General features: G+C 46.4%; 1 long non-coding RNA gene across 1 annotated transcript; it reads right to left on the bottom strand.

Moving 5' to 3' along the window:
* Window positions 1–1,521: 1,521 nt before the first annotated feature.
* On the bottom strand, window positions 1,522–8,290 carry LOC138438157 (uncharacterized). Its single transcript, XR_011256277.1, has 4 exons — window positions 7,832–8,290; window positions 7,530–7,699; window positions 6,951–7,346; window positions 1,522–2,644 (listed from the first exon to the last, which is right to left on the bottom strand). It is a non-coding gene; the product is annotated as an uncharacterized lncRNA (long non-coding RNA).
* Between the last annotated feature and the right edge of the window lie 11,218 nt (window positions 8,291–19,508).

Here is a 19,508-nt window from a genome sequence, read left to right as displayed (position 1 = left end):
GTCCAACCAGTCCATCCTAAACGAAATCAGTCCTGAAAATTCATTGGAAGGACTGATGAAGCTGAAACGCCAATACTTTGGCCACCTGATGCGAAGAACTAACTCATTAGAAAAGACTCTGAAGCTGGGAAATATTGAAAGGAGGAGGATGAAAGCAGGAGGAGAAGGGGATGGCAGAGGATGAGATGGTTGGATGGCATCACTGACTTGATGGACATGAATTTGAGCAAGCTTCAGGAATTGATGATGGACAGGGAAGCCTGGTGTGCTGCAGTCCAGGGGTAGAAAAGAGTTAGACAGGACTGGGGACTGACCTGACTGGCTGAAAGTGTAAATGAAAGACAGAGGTCCTTCCTTCCTTAGCAAATATTGGCAGCCAGGTATTCAGCTGTCAGGTGAGAAGCAAGGTGACAGGCAGTTGACAGGCACACAGGCAGAACCTCCTTACATTTTACTTCCCAATCTTTTTTTAAAAGACTTGTTGATGTGGACCAATTGTACCGTCTCTATTGAATTTGTTACAATATTGTTTCTGTCTTATGCTTTGGCTTTTTGGCCAGAGGCATGTCTGACCTTAGCTCCCCCACTAGAGATCAAAACCGCATTCCCCAAGTTGGAAGGCGAGGTCCTAAACACTGGGCCACCAGGGGAGTCCCACATGACGGAACACAGAAAATAATAAAACTTTTTGCGCATTGGGATAAACTGAATAACTATATAGGGCTTAGTGGAAAAAAATTCATTACGTTATCTTTATAAACAATTATGATAAAGATAAATTTGGAGGAGATATTAAGTGTGGAATTGGTATGAAACACCAGAATATGTTTTCCAAAAAAACCTTGCTCTTGCATTTATGTACATGCTTTGCAGGGTAAGCCTGTTTGTTTGAACTGGCTACAATCAGCTCCTGATCTAGGCCGTTAATTGATTCCTCAGTTGAGTGAGTGCATTTGCCCCCAAGGTCTGCAGGTAACTGGGGCAGGAACTGTTCTTCCCAGCAGGCACCCAGATACTCAGATCAGAAGGACTAGGCATGAATTCAGAAATGGTTCAGTATTAAGGTCTGGATGTCAAAAAGGGATCTCATGTCTGGAATTTTTTTTTGCAAGTAGAGACTGGGGACTCACGGTCTGGTGTGTAGTTGCTTTAAATTTGTGGTTTAGGCTGAAATCTAAGTTTATAAACAGTGCTGGAACATTTAAGAGAATACGTTTCATCATATTCCAGATTCATTCAAAATGACTTTGTTATCAGACCACTGAAATACTTAAGGAAAACACATCTGTTAAACTTACAAATGCAGTTTTCAATGCCAGAAGATGGTTCCTTAACTAAGTTTGCAATTGAAAACACATGCTAATCAAAAGTCCATTAGAAGTGATTGCTGGCTGTACCCTAGCAATTTACAATCCAAAATAAAATTAAGAAAACAATTCCATGTAAAATAGTATCAAAAAGGAAAAAAATACTTAGGAATAAATTTAACTTAAAATTGCAAGACTTGTACACACTGGAAACTACCTTTTTTTTAAATTTTACTTTATTTTACTTTACAATACTGTATTGGTTTTGCCATACATCAACATGAATCCGCCACGGGTATACATGTGTTCCCAATCCTGAACCCCCCTCCCTCCTCCCTCCCCATACCATCTCTCTGGGTCATCCCAGTGCACCAGCCCCAAGCATCCTGTATCCTGCATCAAACCTGGATTCGTTTCATATATGATATTATACATGTTTCAATGCCATTCTCCCAAATCATCCCACCCTCTCCCTCTCCCACAGAGTCCAAAAGACTGTTCTATACATCTGTGTCTCTTTTGCTGTCTCGCATACAGGGTTATCATTACCATCTTTCTAAATTCCATATATATGCGTTAGTATACTATATTGGTGTTTTTCTTTCTGGCTTACTTCACTCTGTATAATCAGCTCCAGTTTCATCCACCTCATTAGAACTGATTCAAATGTATTCTTTTTAATGGCTGAGTAATACTCCATTGTGTATATGTACCACAGCTTTCTTATCCATTCGTCTGCTGATGGACATCTAGGTTGCTTCCATGTCCTGGCTATTATAAACAGTGCTGCGATGAACACTGGGGTACACATGTCTCTTTCAATTCTGGTTTCCTTGGTGTGTATGCTCAGCAGTGGGATTGCTGGGTCATAAGGCAGTTCTATTTCCAGTTTTTTAAGGAATCTCCACACTGTTCTCCATAGTGGCTGTACTAGTTTGCATTCCCACCAACAGTGTAAGAGGGTTCCCTTTTCTCCACACCCTCTCCAGCATTTATTGCTTGTAGACTTGGATCGCAGCCATTCTGACGGGTGTGAAATGGTACCTCATTGTGGTTTTGATTTGCATTTCTCTGATAATGAGTGATGTTGAGCATCTTTTCATGTGTTTGTTAGCCATCTGTATGTCTTCTTTGAAGAAATGTCTATTTAGTTCTTTGGCCCACTTTTTGATTGGGTCATTTATTTTTCTGGAATTGAGCTGTAGGACTTGCTTGTATATTTTTGAGGTTAGTTGTTTGTCAGTTACTTCATTTGCTATTATTTTCTCCCATTCCGAAGGCTGTCTTTTCACCTTGCTTATAATTTCCTTACATTGTTGAAAGAAATTTTAAGAGACCTGAAGAAAAAAAAAAGATAGCAATATTCCTGCAATTAGCCAACAGACTCAGTGCAATCGTTATCAAAAATCCCAGTGGCAGTTTTGTAGAAACTGAAAAACTGACCCCAAAATTCATACAAAAATGTAAAGGACCCTGAATAAGCAAAACAACTTTGAAAAAGAAAAACCAACGCTGGAAGATTTACATTTCCCAATTTTAAAACTAAATGCAAAGTATAATAATCAGTACAGTGTGGGTCTGGCAAAAGGTTAGACAAGCAGATCAAACTAACAGGATGGAAAATCCAGAATTAAACCCTTACATTTATGGTCAATTGTTTTTTGACATGAGTGCCAAGATAATTCAACAGAGAAAGAATTGTGTTTTCAACAAACAGTGCTGACCACTGATCAGTCTGTTCAGTTCAGTCACTCAGCTGTGTCCGACTCTTTGAGACCCCATGAACCACAGCACGCCAGCCCTCCCTGTCCATTACCAACTCCCAGAGTCCACCCAAACCCATATCCATTGAGTCGGTGATGCCATCCAACCATCTCATCCTCTGTCGTCCCCTTCTCCTTCTGCCCCCAATCTCTCCCAGCATCAGGGTTTTTTCCATTGAGTCAGCTCTTCGCATCAGGTGGCCAAAGTACTGGAGTTTCAGCTTCAGCATCAGACCTTCCAGTGAGCACCCAGGACTGATCTCCTTTAGGATGGACTGGCTGGATCTCCTTGCAGTCCAAGGGACTCTCAAGAGTCTTCTCCAACACTACAGTTCAAAAGCATCAATTCTTCAGGGCTCAGCTTTCTTTATACTCCAACTCTCACATCCATACATGACTACTGGAAAAACCATAGCCTTGACTAGATGGACCTTTCTTGGCAAAGTAACGTCTCTGCTTTTTAATATGCTGTCCAGGTTGGTCGTAACTTTCCTTCCAAGGAGTAAGTGTCTTTTCATTTCATGGCTGCAATCACCATCTGCAGTGATTTTGGAGCCCAGAAAAATAAAGTCAACTATTGTTTCCACTGTTTCCCCATCTATTTGCCATGAAGTGATGGGACCAGATGCCACGATCTTCAGTTCAGTTCAGTCGCTCAGCTGTGTCTGACTCTTTGCAACCCCATGAATCACAGCACGCCAGGCCTGCCTGCCCGTCACCATCTCCCAGAGTTCACTCAGACTCACATCCATCGAGTCCATGATGCCATCCAGCCATCTCATCCTTGGTCGACCCTTCTCCTCCTGCTCCCAATCCCTCCTAGCATCAGAGTCTTTTCCAATGAGTCAACTCTTCGCATGAGGTGGCCAAAGTACTGGAGCTTCAGCTTTAGCATCATTCCTTCCAAAGAAATCCCAGGGTTGATCTCCTTCAGAATGGACTGGTTGGATCTCCTTGCAGTCCAAGGGACTCTCAAGAGTCTTCTCCAACACCACAGTTCAAAAGCATCAGTTCTTTGGTGCTCAGTCTTCTTCACAGTTGAACTCTCACATCCATACATGACCACAGGAAAAACCATAGCCTTGACTAGACGGACCTTAGTCAGCAAAGTAATGTCTCTGCTTTTGAATATACCATCTAGGTTGGTCATAACTTTTCTTCCAAGGAGTAAGCATCTTTTAATTTCATGGCTGCAGTCACCATACGCAGTGATTTTGGAGCCCCCCAAAATAAAGTCTGACACTGTTTCTACTGTTTCCCCATCTATTTCCCATGAAGTGATGGGACGAGATGCCATGATCTTTATTTTCTGAATGTTGAGCTTTAAGCCAACTTTTTCACTCTCCTCTTTCACTTTCATCAAGAGGCTTTTTAGCTCCTCTTCACTTTCTGCCATAAGGGTGTTGTCATCTGCATATCTGAGGTGATTGATATTTCTCCCGGCAATCTTGATTCCAGCTTGTGCTTCTTCCAGTCCAGCGTTTCTCATGATGTACTCTGCATAGAAGTTAAATAAGCAGAGTGACAATATACAGCCTTGACGTACTCCTTTTCCTATTTGGAACCAGTCTGTTGTTCCATGTCCAGTTCTAACTGTTGCTTCCTGACCTGCATACAGATTTCTCAAGAGGCAGGTTAGGTGGTCTAGTATTCCCATCTCTTTCCGAATTTTCCAGTTTCTTGTGATCCACACAGTCAAAGGCTTTGGCATAGTCAATAAAGCAGAAATAGATGTTTTTCTGGAACTCTCTTGCTTTTTCAATGATCCAGCAGATGTTGGCAATTTGATCTCTGGTTCCTCTGCCTTTTCTGAAACCAGCTTGAACATCAGGGAGTTCACGGTTCATGTATTGCTGAAGCCTGGCTTGGAGAATTTTGAGCATTACTTTACTAGCATGTGAGATGGGTGCAATTGTGCGGTAGTTAGAGCATTCTTTTGCATTGCCTTTCTTTGGAATTGGAATGAAAACTGACCTTTTCCAGTCCTGTGGCCACTGCTGAGTTTTCCAAACTTGCTGGCATTTTGAGTGCAGCAGTTTCACAGCATCATCTTTCAGAATTTGAAATAGCTAAACTGGAATTCTATCACCTCCACTAGCTTTGTTCGTAGTGATGCTTCCTAAGGCCTGCTTGACTTCACATTCCAAGATGTCTGGCTCTAGATTAGTGATCACATCATCATGATTATCTGGGTCGTGAAGATCTTTTTTGTACAGTTCTTCTGTGTATTCTTGCCACCTCTTCTTAATATCTTCTGCTTCTGTGAGGTCCAGACCATTTCTGTCCTTTATCAAGCCCATCTTTGCATGAAATGTTCCCTTGGTATCTCTCATTTTCTTGAAGAGATCTCTAGTCTTTCCCATTCTGTTATTTTCCTCTATTTCTTTGCATTGATCACTGAAGAAGGCTTTCTTATCTCTTCTTGCTATTCTTTGGAACTCTGCATTCAGATGCTTATATCTTTCCTTTTCTCCTTTGCTTTTCACCTTTCTTCTTTTCACAGCTATTTGTAAGGCCTCCCCAGACAGCCATTTTGCCTTTTTGCATTTCTTTTCCATGGGGATGGTCTTGATCCCTGTCTCCTGTACAATGTCACGAACCTCATTTCATAGTCGATCAGGCACTCTTATCTATCAGATCTAGGCCCTTAAATCTATTTCTCACTTCCACTGTATAATCATAAGGGATTTAATTTAGGTCATACCTGAATGGTCTAGCAGTTTTCCCTACTTTCTTCAATTTGAGTCTGAATTTGGTAATAAGGAGTTCATGATCTGAGCCACAGTCAGCTCCTGGTCTTGTTTTTGCTGACTGTATAGAGCTTCTCCATCTTTGGCTGCAAAGAATATAATCAATCTGATTTTGGTGTTGACCATCTGGTGATATCCGTGTGTAGAGTCTTCTCTTGTGTTGTTGGAAGAGGGTGTTTGCTATGACCAGTGCATTGTCTTGGCAAAACTCTATTAGTCTTTGCCCTGCTTCATTCCGCATTCCAAGGCCAAATTTGCTTGTTACTCCAGGTGTTTCCTGACTTCTACTTTTGCATTCCAGTTCCCTATAATGAAAAGGACAACTTTTTTGGGTGTTAGTTTAAAAGGTCTTATAGGTCTTCATAAAACCGTTCAACTTCAGTTTCTTCAGCATTACTGGTTGGGGCATAGACTTGGATAACTGTGATATTGAATGGTTTGCCTTGGAGATGAACAGAGATCATTCTGTCATTTTTGAGATTGCATCCAAGTACTGCATTTCGGACTCTTTTGTTGACCTTGATGGCTACTCTATTTCTTCTGAGGGATTCCTGCCCACAGTAGTAGATCTAATGGTCATCTGAGTTAAATTCACCCATTCCAGTCCATTTTAGTTCACTGATTCCTAGAATGTCGACGTTCACCCTTGCCATCTCCTGTTTGACCACTTCCAACTTGCCTTGATTCATGGACCTGACATTCCAGGTTCCTATGCAATATTTTTCTTTATAGCATCGGATCTTGCTTCTATCACCAGTCACATCCACAGCTGGGTATTATTTTGCTTTGGCTCCATCCCTTCATTCTTTCTGGAGTTATCCACCTACTGACCTGGCGAGTTCCTCTTTCAGTATCCTATCATTTTGCCTTTTCATACTGTTCATGGGGTTCTCAAGGCAAGAATACTGAAGTGGCTTGCCATTCCCTTCTCCAATGGACCACATTCTGTTAGACCTCTCCACCACACCCATCTTGGGTTGCCCTGCGGGCATGGCTTGGTTTCATTGTGTTAGACAAGGCTGTGGTCCTACTGTGATTAGATTGACTAGTTTTCTGGGAGTATGGTTTCAGTATGTCTGCCCTCTGATGCCCTCTTGCAACACCTATCATCTTACTTGGGTTTCTCTTACCTTAGGCGTGGGGTATCTCTTCACGGCTGCTTCAGCAAAGCACAGTCGCTGCTCCTTATTTGGACGAGGGGTATCTCCTTACCATCGCCGTTCCTGACCTTCAACGTGGGATAGCTCCTCTAGGCCCTCCTGTGCCTGCACAGCCAGCGCTCCTGGGGTTGCTCCTACCAGCTGCCGCCCCTGGCCTCGGGCTCCGGGTGGCTCCTCAGGGTCACTGCCCCTGGCCTTGGGCGCGAGGTGGCTCCTCCCGGCCGCCACTGACCTCGGACGCAGCGTAGCTCCTCTCGGCCGTTCCTGCACCGTCGCAGCCTGGCACTCTAGACCGCTGCCCCTGACCTCGGACGTAGGGTAGCTCCTCTTGGCTGCGATCTTAGTTTTCTGAATGTTGAGCTTTATCTACATGCAAAAGAATTAACTTGAATCCCTACTTTGCACTGGATACAAAAATTAGCACAAAATGAATCAAAGACTTAAATATAAAAGCTAAAACTGCTAAAGTCTTAGAAGAAAACATAAGTGAGTTAAGTAAAGTCACTCAGTCATGTCCAACTCTTTGAGACCCCATGCACTGTAGCCTACCAGGCGTCTCCCTCCATGGGATTCTCCAAGCAAGAGTACTGGAGTGTGTTGCCATTTCCTTCTCCAGGGCATCTTCCCGACCCAGGGATCGAACCTGGGTCTCCCGCATTCCAGGCAGACGCTTTAACCTCCGAGCCTCCAGGGAAGCCGTAGGAGTAAATTTTCATGACCTTGAATGAGGCAATGAAGTTTTAAACATGTTACCAAAGCTACAAGCAAAAAAAAGAAAGAGAGAAACTGGCTTGGCTAAATATTAAACACATTTAGGTTTCAGAGGATTTTATTTTTATTTATTTACTTACTTTTGACCGTCCTAAGTCTTTGTTGTCGCCCAGGGGCTACTCTCTAGTTGCGGCTCGTGGGCTTCTCATTGCAGTGACTTCTCTCGTCCCCGAGCACAGGCTCCACGTGCTAGGGCTTCAGTAGTTGCAGCCACGGGCTCAGTAGTTGCAGTGCTAGGCTCTAGAGCAAGAGCTCTCTAGCTGTGGCACATGGACTTAGCTGCCCTGCGGCATGTGGGATCTTCTCGGACCAGGTATCGAACCTGTGTCCCCTGCGCTGGCAGGCAGATTCTTATCCACTGGACCTCCAGGAAGTTGCTGAGGACAACCACTGAAAGAGTGAAACGACAACTCACAGAGTGGGAGAAGGTGTTTGCAAGTTATATCTCTCATAAGGGATTCGCATCTAGACTACATAAACTCATACTACATAACTCAATAGTAAAAAGACAGACCTGCATTCAAAAGTGGACAGAAGATCTGAAAGAAAAAAGGAATTATATACAAGTGGCCCATAAACACACACAAAGTTGTTTTTCTTCATTCACCAGTGGAAAAATGCTCATTAAACCCATACACCTATCAAGATGGCTAAAATTTTAAACAATGACTAACACCAAACGCTGGCAAGGATACGGAAAAACTGGATCACTTACACATTGTTGATGGGCGTGTATGTAAAATGGCTTAGCACTCTGTGAAACTAAGTGTGCAATCACTTTATGATTCAGTGATTGTACTCCTGGGCACTGGGGCCAGAGAAACGAAGTCTTACATTCACACCAATCTTTGCCCATGAGTGCACACAGCAGCTTTATTTGTACCAGCCCCAAACTGGAAACCACCCAGATACCTTCAACGGGTGACTGGTTATACAAAGAGTAGTACATCCATACCATGGAACACTGCTCAGTAATTAGAAAGAAGAAATAATTAATACACACAACAACCTGGGTAAATTTTCAGAGAATTATGCTGAGTTTTTAAAAAATCTCCAAATATTACATATGATTCTATAAAAAAATAATCTTAAAATTACAACATTGTAGAAATAAAGAACAGATCAGTGGACTAGGGGCTGAGGAGAGGGTGGGGCAGTCGGGGAGTGAGTGTGGTTATAAAGGACTCATAAGTCAGGTAAACCATTTGTTTCATAGTAAATGAGTGTGCTAAATTTAGAAGGTAGTAACGTAAAGTTTCTATTGGTCCACTTAGAAGTATTTATTAGAGAATCATAGTTTTTGTTTAAAAAATTTTTATAGTTGATGTAAATGTGTAGGTTTCAGGTGTACAGCAGGGTGATTAGTTTTGTATATATACACATAAACATTATGTTGTTTTTGTGGTTTAGTCACTAAGTCATGTCTGACTCTCTCATGACCCCATGGACTGTAGCCCACAGGCTCCTCTGTCCATGGAACTCTCTAGGCAAGAATACTGGAGTGGGTATCCATTCCCTTCTCCAGGGGATCTTCCTGACCCAGGAATTGAACCTGAGTCTCCTACATTGCAGGTGGATTCTTTACTGTCTGAGCCACCAGGAAAGCCCCTATCTACATATTCTTTTCCAATTCTTTTCCATTGTAATTTAAATCATGCACAGTCAGTTGCTTCAGTCAGGTTTGACTCCTTGTGACACTATGATTATACCTTTGACTGTAGCCCATCAGGGTGCTCTGTCCAAGGGATTTCAGTGTGCCATGTTACAACCACACACCTGGTCCCCCCAGGCAGTGGAGAACCCAGCCAGGAGGTACAGAGTGGACCACGATGGTGCATTCACGTAGCTTCATGGGCTGATGATGGGAAAGCACTCGGCTGACTGTGGAACAGCCAGAGTCCAGTGCGGAGAAATGAAGCCCTGCTAGGTGTTTCAAAGAGATGGGATTTAACTCAGGAAAGTTTTTCTGTCAACTTAAAAAAATGCACAAGAGTTGCAAGTTAATTTTTATTTGGGGCTAAATGAGGACTATGGCCAGGAGACAGCACCTCAGATAGCTCTAAGAAATTGCTCCCAAGAGACAGGGAGGAAATATCAGTATATATCTGATTTTGGTGAAGGGGAAGTACATGCAATCAAGCACATATTTTGCAAAAGGTTTCTACTAGTCTCATGAAGCTTCTGCTAGTCAGGAGAAACATCATCATGAAGGATTTAGAGCTTTTCTAGATATGGGGCAGGGAGATGGTGAAGGACAGGGAAGCCTGGCGTGCTGCAGTTCATGGGGTTGCAAAGAGTTGGACATGACTTAGCAACTGAACAACAACAGATATGGGGAGATATAAGAACTGGGCTCATAAAATCAGCTCCTGAAAGTATCTAATTATCTGAAGACCTGTCCTGCCAGTTTCTCCCCCTGAGTACAGAGTGCCTCATTCCTGCTCTCCACCTTGAACTCCTTTCAGGGGGTGTTGAAAATCAGCAGCTGCGGCAGCACATGATTTAATCCTTGTAGAGGTGGATGGCAAGTGCCAGTTTGGAGTTGACATTGCACATGGTTTAAAGGGCTGAAGAGAGAAAAGGGGAATGAGAGGTAACTCAGAGACTATAACTGCAGGGGGCAAGTGCCAGGGGAGCAGAGAGGGAAGGTGGCCACGCCAGGAGGCATTGCTGTGGACGCTGCTGCAAGGGGACCCCTGCTCCAGGGGAACCCCCGAGGCCCCTGGAGTGCTGGGCTGCAGCAGCAGCCACACAACCTCTAGACACAGAAGTTAAAGAACAATCCCTCTTTCCTTGCATCACCTTCCAACGTCCGGCCAGATTCTGCCCCTGGAAAAGGTAACAAAACAGTAGCAGCCAGCGAGGAGCCTGGGAGATGACGCAGAACAGAGTCAGGGAGGGGAGCAGAGAAGCTTTCCTCTCCAAATACACAGCATCCTGTTTACACATGTGCGCACAGACCTGGAACACAAACACTTGATATGCACTTCACTCTCGATGCATGCTTTCTTTAAATATTCATATTCTTATCTTACTTAACTCCCAGAGTCATTGGTGTTCTCAAAAAATTATAATAAATTTAAATTATAATTTAATTATTATATAATCTCATTATTATGATTTTTAAAGTTATAATAAAAATTTCAGGCATTTATATAATAAGAAATTCCAAGATGCAAAAATAAAAATCCTTTGGAATGTTTATACCTGGGGACTGCCAATGTTAATATTTTGGTGCGGGCGCACCCTTCCTGACTGTATTTGTAAGTGTCACAGGCTGATAAGGGGGTCTTGGCGTCTCCATAGAGAGACAGGAAATCCAATCATGTAGGTTTCAGCAAAGGGAGGCTCTGTCACTATTTTTCTCTGTTATCCACTTTGAAGGTAGAGGGTAAGGGAGGACAGTGATTGCAGACCAAACAAATGGGCATCAAGGGCGTCGCCAGAGAACTTGGGTGGGTCCCCTGGGGGTGGGGGAGTGGGCATGAGGGAGCAGCACCAGATTTGTCCCTGGAGCGCCTAAGAGCAAGAAAGGGCTGGCGCTGCTCCCCGAGCGAAATGGGAGAGTAATGGCAGGTGCGCACTGCCCCGCAGGTGGGCCGCTGGGGCAGTCACAGGAATGGGCATCTCTGAAGGGCTCGGGAGACCTGGAGAGGTAAGGTGACCTCCCCAAAGGGAATCCAGGAGCAGAGGACAGCCAGCAGCCCCGAGCTGAGTGCAAGCATCGGGGAACCACAGGAGACTGTTCCCCAGCATAGACGCTCAGGATGGAAGAAGGCAGCTTAGGATGTTACTCTGGCAGGTACAATGTCAGAGACACACTGTCCAAGATTCTGTCCTTGACCTCTAATCATCCCTGGCCCCTAGCCCTGGGCAGAGGAAGAGGGATGGAGCAAAGGGGCAGAAAGACTACCTATCAGTGGAAGACCACCTATTCTCCCCATCCCCGACACACACACCTTCTTCTACTGCTGGTTTTTAAGCCCAGATTTGTCCAGGGTGGGGAAGGGACTTTTGAATTGAATAAATCACAGCTTTAGGTTCCAGACTGGACAGGATTTTTTAAATACCTGGGAACAAAACCATTCCTTGATATCTGAGAGTCAGATGAGGCTATTGCACTCTTGAAATGAGGCCAGTCTGAATAAAGATAATCTGGGATTGTAAAATACATACTGCACTTCACTTTGTTAATTGGCATAAAACTGATAGGAACATTATATTAGCTTCAGGGGCACAGCATAACCGCTCGGCATTCCTGTGCACTGCAAAGTGACCACCACAAAAGTGTGGCTCCCATCTGTCGCCGCACGACTGGCCCCTTCTGCGCTCCCCATAGGCCCAGGCTCTCTGATAACCACTCATCTGTTTTCTGTGGCTATGAGTTTTGTTGTTTGTTCATTTGTTCTGGTTTCTTTAGCAACAGACACATGGATCAACAGAATAGCATAAAGCCTTGACATAAATGCATAAGTTTATGGTCAGTTAATTTACAACAAAGGAGGCAAGAATGCAGACCAGGGCAAGGACAGTCTCTTCAATAACTGGTGCTGGGAAAACTGGAGAGCTATGTGCAAGAGGACCAAGCTGGATCCCTGCCCCACACCACACACATGAGGCTAAGGCAAAATGGATGAAGAAACCATAAAGCCTCTGGCAGAAATCATAGGCAGTAAGCTCCTTGACCTTGCTTCTGGCAGTAGTTTTTTGGATCGGACTCCAAAGGCACTGGCAATGAAAGCAAAAATTAACAGATGGGACTACATCAAACTAAAAAGCTTATGTACAGCCAAGAAAACCATTAAAAAAATGAAGTGTTTAAAAACACTGCATTTCAAAGGCTTAGTATGGGGAAAAAGTGTAAAACATCTCCTATTTTACATTAACTGTTTAAATGATAATATTTTACATATACTGGGTTAAATAAAATACATTGTTATCATTGTTGTTCGATCACTAAGCTGTGCCCGACTCTTTGCGACCCCATGGACTGCAGCATGCCAGGCTTTCTTGTCCTTCACCATCTTCTGGAGTTTGCTCAAACTCATGCCTATTGAGTCGGTGATGCCATCCAACAATCTTGTCCTTTGTCATCCCCTTCTCCTCCTGCCCTCAATCTTTCCCATCATCAGGATCTTTTCCAATGAGTCAGCTCTTCACATCAGGTGGCTCATACATTATCCATTATAATAAAATACATTATTAAAATTAATTAACTCTACTTGTCCCATTTTGCTCTTTCTACTGTGGCTACTAGAATGTTAGAGTTAAGCATGCAGCAATGTGGCTTGCTCATGTTATCTTTTTGTTGGACAACAAGGCTGTGAGGAGAGAAGCTGAGATTTCAACCAGGAGTCAGGAGAAGAAGGACTCTGCATGGTGTTTGAAGGGCAGGGTGAGGAAGGAGGAAATAAAGTAGCTTCTATACCTCCTAGCAAGCCCAGCCCTTCCCACAGACTGACGTTCATGAGCGTTTGTGCAAGGCGATTGAAAAGCAGCTGCATTCTAATCTTTTTTTAATGTCTGTCTATTTATCTGGCTGTGTCAGGTCTAAGTTGCAGCGTGTGGGCTCTAGCTTCCTGACCAGGAATCGAACCCGGGGCCTCTGTGTGGGGAGCACAGAGCCTCAGCCGCTGGACCAGCAGGGAGGTCCCTGCATTTTAATTTTCCTCTGTCCCTTCAGTTCACTCTTCACCCCCTGATTCAAGGGCTTTGCAGCACCTATGACTCGCAGACCCCAAGTGAGGAAGGTTGTGTTTCTGTCTGCCCTGTTGCTTACTCTGCTTACTAAGGGAGCCTGGGCAGCCAGCCTGGCCTCCAGTCCTTCCAGTCCCTCAGGGTGGCCCCTTCACACCCGAGGCAAGGCCACCCCAGGGCCCTCGCTCGCTGACACCCCCACCCCCTACCCTCTTAGCTGCCATCCCCCCCGATCCCTGCCCCCTACACCCCACAGTCCACACTGCCCGTACTTGAGCTCCAGCAGGGGAGCAGGCCACCAGCCAGTCCCTCCCCCGCTGGACTTTCCAGGCTCAAATCTGACTCCAGCTCCTGTGTCCCTCAGACTGTGCGGTCGCAGGTTGGATTCTTCAAGCAAGCTCCAAGGCCTGAACTTGAAGTAGATTGTCCCCACTCCCTTGCCCTGGAAATCAGCTCTGGGTACCCCCAAACTCCTTCTCATTTCCAACTCTCAGCCTGTTACCCTGAGATGTGAGCCCACAGTTAGGGTCTTGTAACTGATTTCCACCACTGCATCACCAAGCTGTAGGACATGTATGCCTGGGGGTTCCCATGAGAGCCTCCCTGTCTGTCCGGCCAAAGTGTCCCTCAGCTCAGTTCAGTTCAGTTCAGTCGCTCAGTCGTGTCCGACTCTTTGCGACCCCATGAATCCCAGCACGCCAGGCCTCCCTGTCCATCACCAACTCCTGGAGTTCACTCAGACTCACGTCCATCGAGTCACTGATACCATTCAGCCATCTCATCCTCTGTTGTCCCCTTCTCCTCCTGTCTCCAATCTCTCCCAGCATCAGAGTCTTTTCCAATGAGTCAACTCTTCGCATGAGGTGGCCAAAGTACTGTAGCTTCAGCTTCAGCATCATTCCTTCCAAAGAAATCCCAGGGCTGATCTCCTTCAGAATGGACTGGTTGGATCTCCTTGCAGTCCAAGGGACTCTCAAGAGTTTTCTCCAACACCACAGTTCAAAAGCATCAATTCTTCGGTGCTCAGCCTTCTTCACAGTCCGACTCTCACATCCATACATGACTACTGGAAAAACCATAGCCTTGACTAGACGGACCTTTCTTGGCAAAGTAATGTCTCTGCTTTTGAATATGCTATCTAGGTTGGTCATAACTTTTCTTCCAAGGAGTAAGCGTCTTTTAATTTCATGGCTGCAATCACCATCTGCAGTGATTTTGGAGCCCCAAAAAATAAAGTCTGACACTGTTTCCACTGTTTCCCCATCTATTTCCCATGAAGTGATGGGACCAGATGCCATGATCTTCATTTTCTGAATGTTGAGCTTTAGGCCAACTTTTTCACTCTCCACTTTCACTTTCATCAAGAGGTTTTTTAGTTCCTCTTCACTTTCTGCCATAAGGGTGGTGTCATCTACGTATCTGAGGTTATTGATATTTCTCCCAGCAATCTTGATTCCAGCTTGTGCTTCTTCTATCCCAGCGTTTCTCATGAGGTACTCTGCATATAGTTAAATAAGCAGGGTGACAATATACAGCCTTGATGTACTCCTTTTCCTATTTGGAACCAGTCTGTTGTTCCATGTCCAGTTCTAACTGTTGCTTCCTGACCTGCATATAGGTTTTTCAAGAGGCAGGTCAGGTGGTCTGGTATTCCCATCTCTTTCAGAATTTTCCATAGTTTATTGTGATCCACACAGTCAAAGGCTTTGGCATAGTCAATAAAGAAGAAATCGATGTTTTTCTGGAACTCTCTTGCTTCTTCCATGATCCAGCGGATGTTGGCAACTTGATCTCTAGTGTGACCTAAAGCCATGACACTGCTGCCAAGCTGACCTCAGGAGCCCTTTCCAGGTTTCCCCATCAGGTACCCATGACCTCACAGTGCCACACTCACTCCCGTGAAGCTGGTTCCACTCTGGTCTCTGTTCTTGAACTTTTTAGAACATTCTCCATCTCGCACAGCTGCGTATCTGCACCCTAACATCCTCCAAGTCCCAGTCAAGTGCGGAACCCAGCCTCTCAACTTCTACTAGGTTGCACTTGGCCCCTCCCCCTAACAATGCAAGAGATGTAGAGACACTGGTTCAGTCCTTGGGCTGGGAAGATCCCCTGGAGAAGGGCATGGCAACCCACTCCAGTATTCTCGCCTGGAAAATCCCATGGACAGAGGGGCCTGGCAGGCTACAGTCCATGGGGTCACAAAAGAGTTGGACATGACTGCAGTGACTTAGCACACACGCACCTGGATGAGCTCCAGGTAGGAAAGGCTGGCTTAACCCTTTAGCAGCCCAAGAGGTGGAACCACAAGTGTGTCTACTTGACAAGTGAGGAGACTGAGGCTTCTGGGGGTGGAAGGAGGCAGAATGACTTGACACAGCCTCCAGTGACAGAAGTGGGCCTGCACTCATAGTGTGTGACCCACATCCAGCAGCCCTCCCAGCGCTGGCCATAAGGCCCCTTCCTGAGATCGCCAGATACGACAATAGCCACTCTAGGAACCAGGAGTTGGGACACACCGCCCCGTAACCACTTTGTGCAACGTTGCTAGAAACAGCAGAGCTTCGGGGCTGAGGGCCCCCCGCCAAGTCAGTCCCACAGTGGGCTCGTGGGCTCCAGTCTTCCCCCCGGAGGAGGATTAAGGGCACTCAGTGACCAGTGGCACAGCCCAGCACATGCTGACAATGGCCAGTCCTGTGCCAGCTGTGGAGTATTGGAAACCCAAACCACATTCCAGGGTCTCTCATCCAGCTGTGCTCCCTGGAGCCGGTCGCAAGAGGTGTGCGTGTACACCCTGTGTGTACATAGCTGGTACATGTCCAGTTCCCACACATCAGAGGCCGTGGTTGGGGGGGGGGTGGTGCTCTGCAGTGGGAGAGCCAGGATGGTGGGGTCATCGTGACTGTGATGGGAAGCCTAGGATTTGACTCCAGAAGAAACGAGAAGTGACTCAAGCTAGCCCATCCACAGGGAGCCTGAGAAACCTAGGTGACCCTACCCCACTTGCCACACATGAGTGGCCTCTGCAGCAATGGTTGCCTGGTCCCTGGTCCGCGGGTGTGAGTGTGCCTGTGTGGCCCTGCTGGCAGCCTGCTCTGGTTTGGAGCTGTAAGTAACAAAGAGTCTGCCTTTCATCTATCTGAGGACCTTTGTGCTGGGCACCATCAAAGGGACCTTTAAGTCTCAGAGAACAATTGGTGCTGTGAGCAGGATGGCGTGGCCGTGACCGCTGGCCCTTGGACAGCTCTGTAGGGAGGCCGCTCTCGATTTATTTGTTGGTTCTAGACCACGGTGAGAGGAGAGGGCTTGAGACAGAGCTGGGGCTCCTGGGTTGGGCTTGCTGCTGCTCTGTGATTGCGACTCTCCCCTCGCCCAAGCACCCTTAGCGCGAGAACATCCACGTGAAGGTGCTCGCTGGCCAAGCACCAGGACCGCACGTGCCCTCGGGCGGCCCTCTTTAGAGCCACAGGGGAGATGCGGCTGACCGAGCAGCACTCTCTGGGTTGGTCGTTCCTCTGTGTCTCCAGAAGAACCTGCATGTATCCAGAACCTTGTCCTATCTCCAGAGTCATTTGTTTTAAATCGTCCTTTGGGGCAGGACCCTGATTTCTCTGTGTGTTTCGGGCTATTTCCGAGGAAGGAGGTGTTGGTTGGACCTCCCGCCCCGAGGTAGAAAAACGACCCTTGTCTCACTGTCCCTGCGGCTCAGGTGCTTTATGTCTGCATAACTCACTGTGGAACTCCCATTAAAGGGCTCAGTTGCAATAGAGCTTTGTTTTGAACACTCTCTTGACCCACTTTTGAGGCCGTGGTTAGAGGCTGGTCATTTCACTTTCTTGAGCAGCTGATCAAGTCCACACTCCAGCCACTTCCCTTATCAGGCTCTGCCTCACGGCCTGTGACCAGGTGCCACACGTACGGGACAACCAGGGGTAGGCCCTAGGCCCTGGGGTTTATAATGCCAAGTCATTCAGATTAGCCAGTCCATGGGGAGCCTGTGAAATCTAGTTAGCCCCACCCACTTGCCACACCCAGGCTGCTCCCGCAGCTCCAGCTGACTGTTTCTCTACCCCAAGGTGCTGGGTCCCCCAGACTGGCCCTGCCTGGAGGCCTTCTCCCATCTGGAGTTTTAAGTAACAAAAAATTCTGCCTTTCCTCTCCCCGCGTGTGTGTGTGTGTGTGCGCGTGTCCATCCATGTGTTGTGTCCACTCTCAAAAGAATCTTTAAGGACTTCCCTGGTCCACTGGCCAAGACGCTGTGCCCTCAAAGCAGGGGGCCCAGGTTTGATTCCTAGTCAGGGAACTAGATCCCACATGCCTGCAACTGAGAGTTTTCATGCCACAACTAAAAATCCTGCATGCCCCAACAAAGACTGAAGCTCCCATGTGCCGCAATTAAGACTCAGCACAGCCAAATAAATAAATACTAAAAAAGAATCTTTAAACCTTGTAAAACACCCGCAGACCAAACCCTTTCTGGCTCAGGAAAGGCTGGGAAGCACTAAGCCTGCGCAGGTGTCACGGAGCTTTCAGGGACCTGGGACCTGACCAAAATCTGGGTCTTGAGCAAAGAAGAAGGCGTGTGGGGGTGAACGTGGGTAGGCTGCCTCCAGCATCCGCCTCAAAGGACAAAGGAAGATGCTGCCCACCCGCATCTATTCCCCTGCTTGTCCTGGGTCAGAACCACCAGAGGGACACCATGACAGCCAGGAAGACGGATCATTCATTCACTCCCTCACTTATCCACACACTTGGTCATTCACGCATTCACTCACTGCTTGCTCATCAAACATGTGCACTGTAGGCCTTAAGGATAGAAAGATGATTAAGACTGCTCCTTCCTGGAAAAGCTCCTAGACCTGTTCCAAGGGTAATAAATAATTACTGTGGGAGACATAACGTGCCAGGAGAGCCCTGGGAAGAAGCCAGCCTCAGAGTGCAGGAAGGAGAGGTGGTGGGGCCACGCAGGTGTGTACCTGGAGTTGACAGGCACCAATTAGAGAAGAAGCAGAAGGTGAATGCACAGACACAGACAAGGGCAGGGAAGTTTCTCGCCACGTGTGAGCATCACATCAGACATCACTTCAAGGGCAAAATGAGAGCCTGTGGATGGAATTCTGGCTGATCTCCAAGGATGAGGAAATGTACATCAACAGAGAAAATGATGATGCCGATGGAAGATTTTAGAAAGTAGGGTAGCCTTGTGTAGGCAGCACACACCATGAAGCAGACTTCAGATGTTTCAGAATGTGGCACTTCCGGATCCTGTTCAGAGGCCCAAAGTTTCCAACCCAGGGCGCAGCTGCAAGCACTTGTTCTAAGGCAGCTCCAGCGCTGATTGCGTTAACTGCAGACTAATTCACACGTGTGTGCGTGCGTGCGTGCGTGTGCACGCCCACATGTGTGGGTGTTAATCACTCAGTCATGTCCAGCTCTTTGTAATCCCATGGACTGTAGCCTATCAGGTTCCTCCATCCATGGGATTCTCCAGGCAAGAATACTGGAGTGGGCTGCCATTCCCTGCTTCAGGGGATCTTCCCAACCTAAGGACTGAACCCAGTTTTCCTGCTTTGCAGCCAGATTCTTTACCATCTGAGTCACTGGGGAAGCCCAGTTCTGGTGTGTCGAAACATGAATGACCAGCGACGCTTTGTGAATTGGGCTGGCTTCTCAAAGGATCTCACCATGTTACCTGCTAAGATTCCTTTACTTACTCAGCAACTATTACCTCTCTGTGCCAGGGGTGTTGCAGGCTTGCAGAACAAGGCAGGCGTCCCAGAAGGCAAATGTTCATTAAACAAGTAATTAGTAATGCATGCATGCTAAGTCACTTCAGTCATGTCCAACTCTTTTTGACCCCATGGACTGTAGCCCACCTCTGTCCATGAGATTATCCCAGCAAGAAGGCTGAAGTGAGGTGCCACTCTCTTCTCCAGGGGTCTTCCCGATGCAGGGATGGAGCCCACATCTCCTGTGGCTCCTGCTTTGGCAGGTGGATTGTTTGCGCCACTGGGGAGGCCCTGTAAATAGTAATCATATTCATTAAACCAGTAATTTTATTTC

The sequence above is a fragment of the Ovis canadensis genome, chromosome 3 (assembly GCF_042477335.2).
Source record: "Ovis canadensis isolate MfBH-ARS-UI-01 breed Bighorn chromosome 3, ARS-UI_OviCan_v2, whole genome shotgun sequence".
NCBI lineage: Eukaryota > Metazoa > Chordata > Mammalia > Artiodactyla > Bovidae > Ovis > Ovis canadensis.
Note: the sequence above shows the minus strand (reverse complement) of the source record. Positions and strands in the feature narration are given on the sequence as shown.